This window comes from Myxine glutinosa, chromosome 3 (genome assembly GCF_964187855.1).
Source record: "Myxine glutinosa chromosome 3, kmMyxGlut1.1, whole genome shotgun sequence".
Lineage (NCBI taxonomy): Eukaryota > Metazoa > Chordata > Myxini > Myxiniformes > Myxinidae > Myxine > Myxine glutinosa.
The window spans coordinates 157,222,461-157,237,506 of record NC_136263.1 but is presented as its reverse complement, the minus strand read 5'-3'; the positions used below and the strand labels follow the sequence as shown (position 1 = coordinate 157,237,506).

Here is a 15,046-nt window from a genome sequence, read left to right as displayed (position 1 = left end):
GTTTCACTGACTGATTCACGAGCGATATCAACATCTATGTTGACTGTGTAGGTATTCCTCTTCTTCTTGGATGTGAAAGTCTCTTTTAGTATTTTCTGTGCAACTTTAGACAGGGCTGCATCAATTCCATCGTCGTCATCATCACGCTTCAGAATATGTAATAACTTGGTTGTTTCAGATGCAAATGCAACAATACTGGCGAGACCTGGTGAAGACAGAACTATTGTAGCATCTTTGAAATAATTCTTTATCTTCTGTATGAGAATGTTTCTCTGTGTGATTGTAGTACCTCCGCTGTCTTCGTACCCCTGTTGCAGTTCAACTGAATTCCACATCTTTGCCTTATTAGCAGACATTGTATCTGCCAGAGAAAGGAAAGATGGGTCTTCGGGTGCCTTGCTGTCGATGTTGTTGAAGTTGTACAGGAAATTGGTTTTACACGCGCGATGATACCTTGCATCAGCTGCATGAAGATCAGACTCAATCATAGAATCTATTCTTGTCTTGACCACATGCCCTTGTCTGTCATTTCTTTCACAGCATTTTGTGCAAATAACCTTTGTCAACTCTCTGCCATGCTTGTCAACATCAGTACGTACAAGACATGCAGGTTTGCGACGATTGCGTGGAACTTTAGCATCATACTCACATGGTAATGTACAAATTGTAGGATTCGCACAAAAAATACAATGTATCTTGAAATCAAACTTTACACCACTCTCATCTACGGGAGCATCTGATCTCAACTGTTTGGCATGTCGAGCTTCAGTTAACTCCTCATCTCTACGCCTTTTTTCTACTCTATCTACAAGTAATTTAGAAGTATATAAAGATGCACACTTTCTGTGAATCTTTATTGAATAGTCACTCTCCAGCTGTTGGTGTAGCCCGTCACCTCTTCGTTTACTGGCTGACCGAATACTGTCAATTCGGGTTTCAGTGACGCTGACTTGGAAATCATCCCCAGCTGCTCTGCACTGACCGACTCTCCCAAATGTGCATTCCATATTAGAGGACCTAAAGAGTAGAAAAAATATATATAATGAAATCAGTAAAATCATATCCGCTTTTAAGCAGTGCATCAGCAACTAAGAGTCTGTAACATATTTACAGGCGGAGTTAAATTTTCAAATTTTGCAAAAACGTGTAACTATATTTTCTTTTCTTACAGTTCAAAGTAATTATAAATTTTAGGCATTTTTAAATATTGTTAAATGGCCAATTCTTAAACATTGACTGCGACATATAAGATACAATAACAAAGATAAATGAGGAATATTTGCATTACTCTTACCTTGTAGAGTCTTGTGACATGCAAATGTGAGAACTTTACATCAAAAATATTATGCATGTACCCAGCCTGTTTGTGATATGATCTAGCAAACTCTGTTCAGGAACCTGGGGATAAAGGGAAAACACAATTGAAACTGTTGACCAACAACTTTCTGGTAGTATCTATGCTAAATATACATACTATGCGACTCCAACACTCTGCAAAGGAACTTTTGTTTGGTAAAAGATTATACAAACCCATTCATTGATTGATGCCGTTTTTTGTTTCCAGGTTATAAAATGACCTTGACCTCAACACTATGACCTTGACCATGAATTGCATCAGTGAAGTGGGAAATGAACGCAACACCCTAAAACATAAACTTAAGTAGCAATTGAGTTAATCAAAATTTAAAAATAACTGGCCATGTCATTTTATTGGTTTGCGGGTCAAAATTGACATAAACATTGACCTTGTACAAGTGACCTTGACCTTGAAATGCTTCGGTCACCTCACAAATCGATTCAGCAACCTAGGAAACCTATAATTTGATAGTAAAACCAACAAAATCAACCCATTAGTTGTTGAGATGTGCAAGTGGTTGTTTTGCTAGATGCGGGTGGCAGCCATTTTGCAAATACGCAAATTAAAAAAATGCCACCGCCTAAATTTAATGTTATCATCCAGAAATGCTGACTAGGGGTCCCAAGGATGCCAAAAATACAAAAACCTCTATGACTTGTTTTTTGAACGGGTTTAGTTGGATTTTGCATGTTTTCCCCCTGACTATTTCAAAATCATAATTGTACAGTAATAAGGAATTTCTGAAACCTTCTACCTAACTTAAGGCACCTGGTCGGACCCCAAAACGTTCCACAGAAGGTGATGATATTTCTTTTTAGTAGAATATGCAACTGTGATGGTTACGAAACGCTGTGCCCCCATCATGTGACTCGATTCATAGCTCTGATTGGTGGACATTTGTGAGTTGCATACATACATACAGACAGACAAATGCTGTTGAAGACTACATTGCCCTACGGATACGCCATAAAAATGCGAAGCTGCCGAGGCTGGTGTACGTTTACTGCCGAGGCTGGTGTACGTTTACTGCCAAGGCTGGTGTACGTTTACTGCCTAAGCTGGTGTACGTTTACTGCCTTGGCTGGTGTACGTTTACTGCTTTGGCTCATGTACGTTTACTGCCCAAGCTGGTGTACGTTTACTGCCTTGGCTGGTGTACGTTTACTGCCTTGGCTGTTGTACGTTTACTGCCTAAGCTGGTGTACGTTTACTGCCTTGGCTGGTGTACGTTTACTGCCTTGGCTGGTGTACGTTTACTGCCTTGGCTGGTGTACGTTTACTGCCTTCGCTGGTGTACGTTTACTGCCTTGGCTGGTGTACGTTTTTCTGCCTTGGCTGGTGTACGTTTACTGCCTTGGCTGGTGTATGTTTACTGCCTAGGCTGGTGTACGTTTACTGCCTTGGCTGGTGTACGTTTACTGCCTTGGCTGGTGTACATTTACTGCCTTGGCTGGTGTACGTTTACTGCCTTGGCTGGTGTACATTCACTGCCTTGGCTGGTGTACGTTTACTGCCTTGGCTGGTGTACGTTTACTGCCTAGGCCGGTGTATGTTTGCTGCCTAGACTGGTGTACGTTTACTGCCTTGGCTGGTGTACGTTTACTGCCTTGGCTGGTGTATGTTTACTGCCTAGGCTGGTGTACGTTTACTGCCTTGGCTGGTGTACGTTTACTGCCTTGGCTGGTGTACATTTACTGCCTTGGCTGGTGTACGTTTACTGCCTTGGCTGGTGTACGTTTACTGCCTTGGCTGGTGTACGTTTACTGCCTTGGCTGGTGTACGTTTACTGCCTTGGCTGGTGTGCGTTTTTCTGCCTTGGCTGGTGTACGTTTACTGCCTTGGCTGGTGTACGTTTACTGCCTAGGCCGGTGTATGTTTGCTGCCTAGGCTGGTGTACGTTTACTGCTTAGGCCGGTGTACGTTTACTGCCTAAGCTGTCTCATGCTTCACATCTCGGCCTGTATAGTCTTGGTTTACACTGCGATTTTTCTCCTCAAACCAGTAACCAATTGAAATCTCCCATTTGGAAACAAGACCATTGGAATCTCCCACGATGAAGATGAATATATGGGCCGATCACTTTCACATCACAGATAGATCGGTGGTCTCTCTGTCTTCACCTACCACCTTTCTGATCTTGCCCCCTCTCCTCTTTCCGTGCTTTTCCCACCACCCATTTTTTTGAAGTGGTCTGCCAGGAACCCCTTTCTGGTGAAACTACCGACATACAGAAGCACTGTTCACCTCCATTTAATCGTTCCTCTTTTTTTCCACCTATGAAACCAATTTTTCACATTCTCTTCAATCTAATTCTTCCCTCCAGGGCTTGAAGACAGCTGTTCCCCACCATCTCAGATCAACCACCATCTCCAAACTATGATCTTATGTAAAAACACCTGTTGCAAAACCAATCCCATCCAAGTAGATTCAGTGTTGTTGATAGTGGATTATAGTTGGAGTGTGAATGATCTTGTAATGCGGAAAGCCGAGAGATCTTCATTGGTTTTTACACAGACTTTGCACAAAGCCAGAATCAAACCATTCCAGTGTTACAAAGCTTCTCGGTTCACACACAGCTAAGTTGAGTGATCTAACCACAAGCATATATAAAGTGTCGTCACAGAGGAATGTCATCAATGGTGTGCCAACACCTCTAGTGCCAATTTTCAACATTTCAGGCTTTGCAAAAATTGCTATTTAACTCCTTCGTTGCTGTGCAGCATTTATTATATGCTTATAGTAAGGTATGTATTCAGCAATATGTTATGATATGTTACTCGTCAGAGAGATAAAATTAGTCATACCCACCTTGTGTCATCTTTACTATAATTCACCAAATGTCCGTCCATCTGTCTGCCTGTCTGTCCGTTCGAAGGTACTGTAAAAACTGCTGAACTGATCGCAACGATATTTTGGGTGGATAAGCCTGGGATCTCCAGGAGTAAAATAGGCTATTCAGTTTTCACAATTTCAGCTTTAGTCTCCAGCATTCTCAGGTTTGGACTCCCGCATAACATTCGCGTTCGCATAACGTTCATTGTGACGATGTTTTCATTGTGACGATGTTGTTTTCCAGGGTGCCGCACAAACGGCTGCACCGATCGCTGCACGGCTGAACCGATCGAACTCGGTGACCTCGGACAAAGACCTTTTATAAGGACACGGGTTGAATCCCTGCTTGAGAGAATTCCAACCCCCTCACCACCATCACGGCCGTCTCTCCAAATTACAATCCCACGAGATATGCGGAAAGGACGACCCAAAACCAATATAAACATCATTAAACATCATTCGTATATAAACATCATTAAAAGTAAATAATGACCTCGGCCAAAGTTCAAACGACATTTAATCTCTGCTTGAGAGAAATCCACATCGCGATTTGGGCGGTGTATACGCTAACAGATCGCTGTCTCCATCGATCTCGCCAAGGCCGTAACAGCTATCGGCTCAAAATCCTTTTAACTGTCGATTTGTTAGTTTTTACAATGAAGGAAAGATTAACAATGTTTGTTAAAAGTTTATTTTGTGATTAATATGTGATTGGAGATGTGTTGTTTGGAATTAAAAAAGAGATATCGAGTTCAAGTGAATGACGACATGCCGTGATGGTTTCTACTTTCTAAACGTGAACTTCGCGGATTGCCATATGCAGATTCGCCACGGTCCCACGATCGATGTTTCTATACGTGAACGTACCCGTTTGTTTGCGGAATGGGTACGTTTTTCATGGAAGTCCTTCACAAACTTGCTGTCCATGTCTGACGTGCGACTGAAGGTGCTACAGGAATGTGGGATTTATTGGTTTCATGCTTTAGCATTCGCCGTATCTGCATTGCCTGTTTGCTTCTGGCCTCCCACCCGTGTGTTGCACGCGTATCACCCTAGTGACAATAATGGACTATGTTGGCCTTTTGGAAGTGTACATTCTAGCTACACATATGTCATTTAGTGTGCAGCCCTTGGAATACACATGGGACAGAGGGGTTAATCCTGTTGGTTAATCATTACCTCCGCCACCGAAAGTGCATGTAGGTTATGTTTTCACCCCTGTTTGTTTGTTACTTGGCAAAAAAAAATTTCTTTGGACAAGGATGTTGATCACTCCGGTTTGTGTAAGTGTGTTTGCGTGCTTGTTTGTCTGTCCGCTCACTTATACCTGCCTGCTAGTCTAGTAGGAAGACTAGGTCCCCCTGCACCCCCCGGAGATATACTTCTAATCAGTGTTTCTAGATTGGAAAAAATGTGTAGAAAATGACTAGCTATGGCCCCAAGCTGAAAAAATGTCCCACATACCATTTTTATGCAAATTACTGCTGCCATTATCAAAAAAACGATTTTTGACATATCTCAGCCAATATTGCAGATAATTGAAAAATGAAGGTGTCTAGACCCATGTTTTGAAGGGCATAGATCATGATAGAACTATTCATAACATGATTACATGTGTCTATGGTATACTAGTATGCTAATTAGTGCTTTATTTACAAAATAATCACAGTTTTACGAAATAATAGACTCATATTAAGGTCCGTCTACACAGACGTTAACACAAAGTTTTATTTTTCTAAATACCCTGTGAAATTCACCGAATGCCCTGTGAAACCTGGGATTCTTCTCCAGCTTTTTCAAGGGCCCGACTTTTCCCTTCCCTTTGAAGGCACTGGTGCAGTCTTCTCCGCTGAACACATAGTACCCCAGGAGAGTGGCACAGTAGTCCTCTCCCAGGGATTCTGCCAGCTCAGAGACGTTGACAAGTTGGCGATGCTTCCCTGACCCTGTATCCAGGTACACCGTCAGCTTGATGTTGTGGGCATGGTGGAGCAGGATCAGGAGGATGTCTGTGTCCGGTGTTCTGACTACAGCGTTCTTGTATCCGATGGTAGCAGCATGATGGAGGTACAGAACCACCCTGGTATCAGTCTCTTCCTGGTTGCTGTAGATCGTGGGGAGTTCACGTACCTCGACCTGAAACACAAAAAGGCACCGCATTTCAATCACCAGTCACTGCCAGTTTCAGTATATCTCCGGGGGGTGCAGGGGGACCTAGTCTTTTTTTGATAATGGCAGCAGTAATTTGCATAAAAATGGTATGTGGGACATTTTTTCAGCTTGGGGCCATAGCTAGTCATTTTCTACACATTATTTCCAATCTAGAAACACTGATTAGAAGTATATCTCCGGGGGGTGCAGGGGGACCTAGTCTTTTTTTGATAATGGCAGCAGTAATTTGCATAAAAATGGTATGTGGGACATTTTTTCAGCTTGGGGCCATAGCTAGTCATTTTCTACACGTTTTTTCCAATCTAGAAACACTGATTAGAAGTATATCTCCGGGGGGTGCAGGGGGACCTAGTCTTTTTTTGATAATGGCAGCAGTAATTTGCATAAAAATGGTATGTGGGACATTTTTTCAGCTTGGGGCCATAGCTAGTCATTTTCTACACATTTTTTCCAATCTAGAAACACTGATTAGAAGTATATCTCCGGGGGGTGCAGGGGGACCTAGTCTTCCTACTAGACTATGCAGGTCACAATTTTAAACTGATCTTCACGAAACTTCACCAAATGGTAGAGTTCGTGGTCCGGGAGCATCATATTTATTTTTGAGGTCAAAAGGTCAACATTGGCCACTTTTTTCAAATTTCTAAAATCCTCAATTTTCATCTGATTGACTTGAAATTTGAATGGGATTTACATATCGACTAACTGAATTCAACCACCAACCAACTATTTTTGAGATCAACATAGGGTCAAAAGCTCAGCATAGGCCAAAGGTCAACAACCATTTCAAATTTCTAAAATCCTCAATTTTCATCCGATTGACTTGAAGTTTGAATAGGATTTTCATATCAGTGAACTGAATTCAACCACTAACTATGTTTGAGATCAATATAGGTCAAAAGGTAAACATAGGCAACAGGTCAACATTGGCCAAAAGGTTAACAAGCTTTTGAAATTTATAAAATCCTCAATTTTCATCTGATTGACTTGAAATTTGAATAGGATTTACATATCAGCTAACAGAATTCAACCACCAACTATGTTTGAGGTCAACATAGGCTAAAGGTCAACATAGGCCAAAGGTCAACCACTTTTTTTTCAAATTTATAAAATTCTCAATTTTCATCCGATTTTTTTTTTTTTTGTTTGTTTGTTTTGTATACAAGATCGAGGCTCGTGAAAGAGCGAACATTAATCACACAGAAAGACAAACAGACACATAAAACAAATAACATCTGGAGCGGTAGACAAGATGGGGAGAGAGGGGGAAGGACACAAACACAACATTTGAGAGCAGGGACCGAGAGACATGGAGACATCGAGAGATCTGTGGGAGGGAGAGGGCTTTGGGGGGAGGCATGTGAAGGGGGGGGGGGGGGTGGGAGAGGTATAAACATATGGACACTGCCAGGACTTCCAGGAAAGAAGTTGGAATTTCAAACAAGGTGGATCTGGGGTGAATTAGTGGGGGTAGAAAATATCAAGGTTTTGGATGGGGGAAGATAAGAGATGGTGGTGAACAGCTGTTTTAAAGACCTGGAGGGAGGAGTGGGATTGAAGGGAGTGTGGGAGTTTGTTCCAGAGGCGGGAGAAAAGAGGAATGAAAGAGTGAAGGTGAGCAGAGAGCCGAGATTTCGGCAGTTTAACCATCAGAGGGTTGCTGGCAGATCTTGTGCGACCTGTAGGAATATTTGGGGGACAGAGCACAGAGAGAGCTGGGGGAGCAAGGCCGGAGAGGAGTCGGTAGAAGACAGAAAGACTACCTACCTGCCTGCGGTGAGTGAGTGAAAGGCCCTCAGAGATAGCTTCATCGCGGGAGATTCCAATGATTTTGAAAGCTTTGGATTCAACAGCGTGAAGCCGAGCCAGGTGTGAAGCAGGAGCACCAGCCCATAGGGGAGAACAGTATTCCATTGAGCTGCGGATGAAAGCCTTGTATGTGGTGAGGAGCTCAGGTGTGCCGAGGAAGGACTTCGCACGACGGAGGATGCCCAGTCGGCGACTGGCTTTGGAGGCCAGCTTGGAAATGTGGTTTTCCCAAGAAAGATCATGGCAGATAGTGAGACCCAAAAGCTTGAGCGACAGAACTTCTTGGAGAGGATTGTTGAGAAAGTAGATGGGAGGGTTGTCCAGTCGATCTTTTCGGAGAGACATAGTAAGAGAGTGAGATTTGTCAGGATTGAAAGACATGTTCCACTTGTTTGACCAGTCTGTGATTTTGTCCAGGTCTTCAGAGAGTGAGGAGGCTGCAGACTGCCGATCTGAGGGAAGAGGAATGGAGCGGCAGAGAGTGGAGTCATCAGCAAAGAGATAGAGAGGATTTTCCAGAGAGTCGGAGAGATCATTGATAAAGACCAGAAAAAGCACAGGGCCCAGCACACTGCCTTGGGGAACTCCAGCCTGGAAAGGAAGGGGAGATGAGAGAAATCCATTCAGGGCCACACGTTGACTACGACCAGAGAGGAAGTCCGCAAGCCATGCATGGAGATTTCCATGGATACCATAGGAGGAGAGTTTGGGTGAGCAGAGCTGGGTGCCAGACCGTATCGAAGGCACGTGATATGTCAAGGGAGACAGCTCTGATTTCCTGTTTGGCATTGAGGACCTCCATCCATTGTTGAGACAGCAGAAGCAGCATGTCCAGAGTAGAGTGACCCGGTCTGAAACCAAATTGATGATCAGAGATCAAGCCATTGGAGAAGAGGAAAGATTTCATATCCGAAGCAATGATGGATTCCATGACTTTGCTGATAATTGGGAGCAGGCTGATTGGTCTGTAGTTGCAAGGATCTGTTTTTGCACCTTTTTTGTGTAAAGCGGTAATGTTAGCTGATTTCCAGGATGCTGGCAGATGACCTTGAGCAAAAGATAGGGTGAAAAGAACAGAGAGAGGGTGAGATAGAGCGGCAGAGCAGGATTTTAGGATCCGTGGGCTGATGCCGTCTGGTCCAGTTGCAGAATCAGAGTCGAGGTTTGACAAAAACTCCTCCACCTTGTCAGGAGAGAAGGACACAGAGTCCAGGAGCAGTTGGGTTCGACTGGGAAAGGTGGGAACAGAGAGAGATGGGTTTGGGACAAAGGATTTTGAGGCAAACACAGAGGTGAGGCATTCGGCTTTGTCACGTGCGATGTCAACTGTGTGGCCATTTGAGGTAAGGGAGGGGATGGAGGGGGAACAAACACCAGAAACGGATTTGACCAGACGCCACCAGGATTTGGAGGAAGGAGACAGGTTTGAGAGTTCATTCTTGAGTGAGGAGAGATAGTGCTTCCTGGCACTCCTGAGGGTAGACACACACTTGTTCCGAGCTTGGTGGAAGGAACTGAGATTGCCTTCAGTTGGATTAGCCTTCCAAGAGGCAAAGGCAAGTTGTTTCAGGGCAACTGCCTCACCACAAGATTCAGTGTACCATGGACGGGAGGAAGGGTAAGACAACTGAAGGCGAGATGGGATAAATCTGTGCATGAGAGAGATCAGTTTGCTTTGGAAGAATTCCCAGGAAGAATTGATGTCAGAGGCAGTGGAGATGGGAGACCAATCCAGACGATTGATGGCTGCTTGAAGACCGTCCCAGTCGGCCTGAGTGAAATGCCAGACTCGTCGACGCTGAGGAGGCTCTCTGAGAATGGCCAGAGAGATGTCCACTTTGACAAGCACATGATCAGAAGAACCGATTGGAGCAGAAGAAGAGCAGCAGACATTAGCAGGGAAGTTTGTCATAACCAAGTCTAGAAGAGAAGATACTCCATTGGCTGAGATCCGGGTCGGGAAATTGACAGATTGTGTCAATCCCAGTGAGTCACAGAAGTCCTTTGCTGAGGTGCCATGACTGGTGAGAGAGGAACCCACACCCAACCAGGTGGCATGATGACAGTTGAAGTCACCACATATGAGGAAGAGAGAGTTGGGATGAGTGGATAGCAGTTGGTCCATGTTGTCAGACAGTGAAATGTAGATGGAGTCATCACTGTTTGGGGGACGGTACAGAACACATATGAACAAAAGGTGGGAGCGGAGAGGAAGCCGTAGCCAGAGGTACTCCTGGGGGTGAGGAGGAAAGAGGGCAGTGCAAGGAGAGTGAGGAAGAGAGTTTTTGATAAAGATAGCCACCCCACCACCAGGCCGAGGCTCAGGTCTATCATACCAGAGGAGGGAGTAACCAGGTAAGAGATATTAAGGAATCAGAGACATCTTGAAGGAGGTAAGTCTCTGTTAAGCAGATCAAGTCTGGATTGTCAGAAGCAACCTGTATGGAGAGATCAGTCAGGTTTGAGCGAAGGCCCCGGATGTTTGAGGTCCATACCGTTAATGAAGAGAGAGGGGGAGCATCAGGTACAGGACAGGGCAGGGGAGGATTAGGGTAAGATGAAGGATGAGAGGGGGAGGTAGGGAGAGCAGTTGATAGTGTGTCAGATATTGCAGAAGAGTTCCAAGAAAGGGAAGGATGAGGAGGATGAAAGGTTTGATGGTGAAGGGATGAGGCACAGTGAGGGGTTGTTTGAGGGGGGGCAGAGGAAAGTAGAAGGTTTGGGGGGGTGGAGGTATGAGATAGAAGGGAGACGAAGTGGGGAGGAGGCAGCTTGGAGGAGGAGGGGGGAGGAGGGAGAATTGGAGAGGAATGGTATGGGGGTAGAATTGAATGGGAGGGGTTGGGGGGGAGTTTTGAAGGGGAGGAGTGAGGGGGGAGTTTAGGAGGGGAGGGGCAAGGGGGGAGTTTTGGAGGGAAGGGGCAAGGGGGAAGTTTAGAAGCGGAGGGGCAAGGGGGGAGTTTAGGAGTGTAGGGGCAAGGGGGGGGGGATTTGGAGGGGAGGGGCAAGGGAGGAGTTTAGGAGGGGGAGGGCAAGGGGGGGATTTGGAGGGGAGGGGCAAGGGGGGAGTTTAGGAGGGGAAGGGCAAGGGGGGAGTTCAGGAGTGGAGGGGCAAGGGGGGAGTTTAAGAGTGGAGGGGCAAGGGGGGAGTTTAGGAGTGTAGGTGCAAGGGGGTGATTTGGAGGGGAGGGGCAAGAGGGGAGTTTAGAAAGTGGATGATTAATGAAAGACGAACATTGATAACAAATTGGGTTTGTTGTGATTTTCAAGTTAGCAATCCGATTCAGAACGATGGAGGAGGGATGGAATGAATGTGAATTTAGACCATGTAGTGAGGGAGACGTATATGATATTGAATTTCTTTTTTTTGAGGTGGAATGAGTTGGAGAGGAAATTGAGAAAAGCCTTTTAAATAGGAAGAAAAACAGCGTGTTGTAATATACCACTGAATAAAACACAGAAGGGGAAAGGTTAAACATATTAAAATAATATTTAAACAGAACTGTGAACAATCTTATATGCACAAAATACCAACGGGGGGCGAGCCGAGAATTGAATGGGACCACCATGAGTCACGTGAACAGGGCAAACAGTGGATGGCAAGGAGATAATGGGGGCGGGGCAAACAGCACACCTGGACAGAAAATACAGGATGAGACAACAGTACATGTGGAGAAAGGAAAATAAATGTAGTTTTTTGTTTTTGTTTTTGTTTTTTTTTGGGAGGGCGGGGGGGGGTGGGGATTTATAACGTTTGACAGAGTATTATGTTCGGGGTAGAAGGGATAAAACTAAGAGCCAAGCAAAACACGCTTAAGTTAACAAAACACCGACGGGGGTACAACTACAAGGCCACACACGAGGAGCAGAACACGATTAATTAATTACGAGTTACAGGAAATTCAAACCAAAACTAACTATAATCAAACGATAACGCATGGACGATAAAATAACGAGTTGAAATTTGACAATCTATCTGGGGAAATGGGGGAGAAACACGTGGTCGAAGAACGAACGAACGAATAAGAATGAATAAACGAATGAGCACAGAGAAGGTAATGTCTTTTTTTTTTTTTTTTTTTAAGTTGAGATTTACATAAGGAAGTAGGCTTTGGGGTGAAAAGACTGGGAAAACAGAGAACGAAAGTTATTGGATCACAAACGACAGACCGCTGAGAGAAAAACAAAGCCTCAAAGTTGTACAGTGTACACTGTACAAGGCCTCAAGACACGACACGAATTAACACGATTTTCAATACAGGTATGAAAGATTTGCACCGAAAATCTTCGTCGGGACAATATACGTACATACACCATAAAATAAATACAGTTATAACGAAAATACAAATGGGAACAATTACTTAACTTCGATTTCGATGGAGAGCGTGTCGAGCTGCGAATAAACGAACCCTCGCCAGCAAGACCGGAAACGGAAGTCCAAGTTGACTTGAAATTTGAATATGATTTTCATATCAGCGAACTGAATTCAAGCAACAACTATTTTTGAGGTCATCATAGGTCAAAAATCAACATGGCCAAAGGTCAACAGCCTTTTCATATTCCTATAGTCCTCAATTTTCATCTGATTGACTTTTAATTTGAATAGGGTTTTCATATCAGCTTACTGAATTCAAATCACCAATTATATATGAGGTCAACATAGGCCAAATTTCTGAAATTGTCAATTTTCATCTGATTAACTTAAAATTTGAAGACGATTTGCATATTAGGTCACTGAATTCAACCACCAATGATTTTTGAGGTCAAAGGTATGCTCTACCGAGTGCCATTCTACTTTGTTCTGCTTTGCTAAGTGTGCTCTATGAGTGATTTTTCATCTGTCTGGCTTTGAACAAGATATCGCAAAAAATTGTGGACGGATTCGGACGAAATTTTGGCAGAGAGGTAGTGTATGAGACAAGGAAGAAATGATGATATGTTCCTGAAGATCCGGAGTAAGATCCGGCTCGTATTATTTTTTAAGTGATTCTTCACCATTCAGTGATAGGGCTAAAACCGATACATAGCACGATATCTCAAAAAGCTATGGACTGATTTGGACACAACTTGGTGGACCGATTGGCCATGTGATAAGGACGAATTGATTCGATTTTGGTGAAGATATAAATATGGATTCGGATACGATAATTATTTAATTTTAAGTGATACTTCACCATTGAGAGATCGAGCGAAAAGCAATATATAACATGATATTTTTAAAACCACAAGAGAGTGACTGCGCACACACCCCAAGTTAGTAGAAGCTGAGGACAAAGGAAGATCACGCTCTGCTCTTTGACACTCCTTATCGTTGTCTCTCATCTTGGGTGCTTCTGGTCGCTGAAGCTTCTCATGGCTGGCTTACCTCGCCTTTGGGCTCACTTCGTCTTCGGGCTCACTTCATCTTTGGACTCACGTAGTCAATGGCTTAGATAATGCCGTGCATTGCACTTCACGAATTGCCAAAGGAAAGTCCTCACCTGCAATTTGAATGTTTGTACAAGTGTGATCTGTAACGCGTAGTGTGGGCTAGGTTTAATTTATATATCATTCTTGCATAAACTTTGTGTATTCCCTACTCCTTCTACTAGAAACCATTTGGCCATTTTCAGGATGAAATAAACTGGTGGAGACGACCCGTGTGAAGAACAATTATTATTTTGTTAAGATTGATGAGAAAAATATTCCCTTTGACATTATGGGGTGTTATGTGTAGATCAGTGACAAAAAAATCTCCATTTAATCAATTTTAAATTCAGGCTGTAACAAAACAAAATGTGAAAAAATGTAAGGGGTGTGAATACTTTCTGAAGGTACTGTACATACTGACATGACTTTGTAGCCCTTATTTCCGTTTAATAGCCATGTTTTGTTGGTACTAGAGACTGGACATTCAAAGGTTATAAGAAATATACGTCTACACAGACACAATAGTTCCAAAAACATACCAAGTTTGCTGAAAAAAAGATATATATTAAATATTTTTGCAGCTTCAATCTTGTCGACCAATCTGCAGCTTGGTATGTGAACCCTGGACATATAGCTAACTGCCTACCTCTGCATCCTTTTTCATCGATATGGAGAAAATAATAAACTGGTCACTCACGCACTCTATTTCTACATAAAAACCAAAAGGGAACCCCTAATTACCCCTGCCCCTGAAGGTGGCTGGAGGATGTATTTTCACCCCATCTGCTTGTCTGTTTGTTCAGCCTGGTGTTGACTTAGTGGTTAGGGTGCCGGCTTGGGATCCTAGGATCCTGGGTTCGAATCCTGGTTGATCCCTGAATTAACGCCAGGGGGGTTGACTCAGCCTGTCATCCTTCCAATGTCGGCAAATTGAGTACCAGCTAACTGGTAATTCCCTGTCTGTCGCAAGAGGCGACTAACAGGGTTGGTGGCAGGAAGGACATCCGGCTGTAAAACATTGCTTCAAAAAGGGTACCACGGTGCCAAAAAAAGGGGAAAATGGCCTCTAAAGGTGGTTCTACTTGTCTATTTGTCTGTGAAAAGGATATCTCAAAATGTTGTGGACGGATTTGGCTGAAATTCGGTGGACAGGTTGGGTTAGAGTTGACAAGGACAAATTTATTAGATTTTGGTGATGATCCAGAACCGGATATGGATATGACAATTTTCGTGATTCTTCACCATTGGGTGATAGGGTTAAAAACGAAATTATAGCACAATATCTCAAATAAGTTATTTATGGATTTAGAATAAACTTGTTGGACAGTGTGGGGGTGTGAGAAGGACCAGTTAATTCGATTTTGGTGAAGATCCAAAATGGGGATCCAGATACAAGAATTTTAAGTGATTTTTCACCATTGAGAGATTGGGCCAAAACGAATATATATATATATACAGTCACGTGAA

General features: G+C 43.6%; 1 long non-coding RNA gene across 1 annotated transcript; it reads right to left on the bottom strand.

Annotated features, from left to right (window-relative positions):
* Positions 1 to 835: 835 nt before the first annotated feature.
* On the bottom strand, positions 836 to 1,706 carry LOC137427421 (uncharacterized). Its single transcript, XR_010984490.2, has 2 exons — positions 1,295 to 1,706; positions 836 to 1,017 (listed from the first exon to the last, which is right to left on the bottom strand). It is a non-coding gene; the product is annotated as an uncharacterized LOC137427421 (long non-coding RNA).
* Positions 1,707 to 15,046: the final 13,340 nt, after the last annotated feature.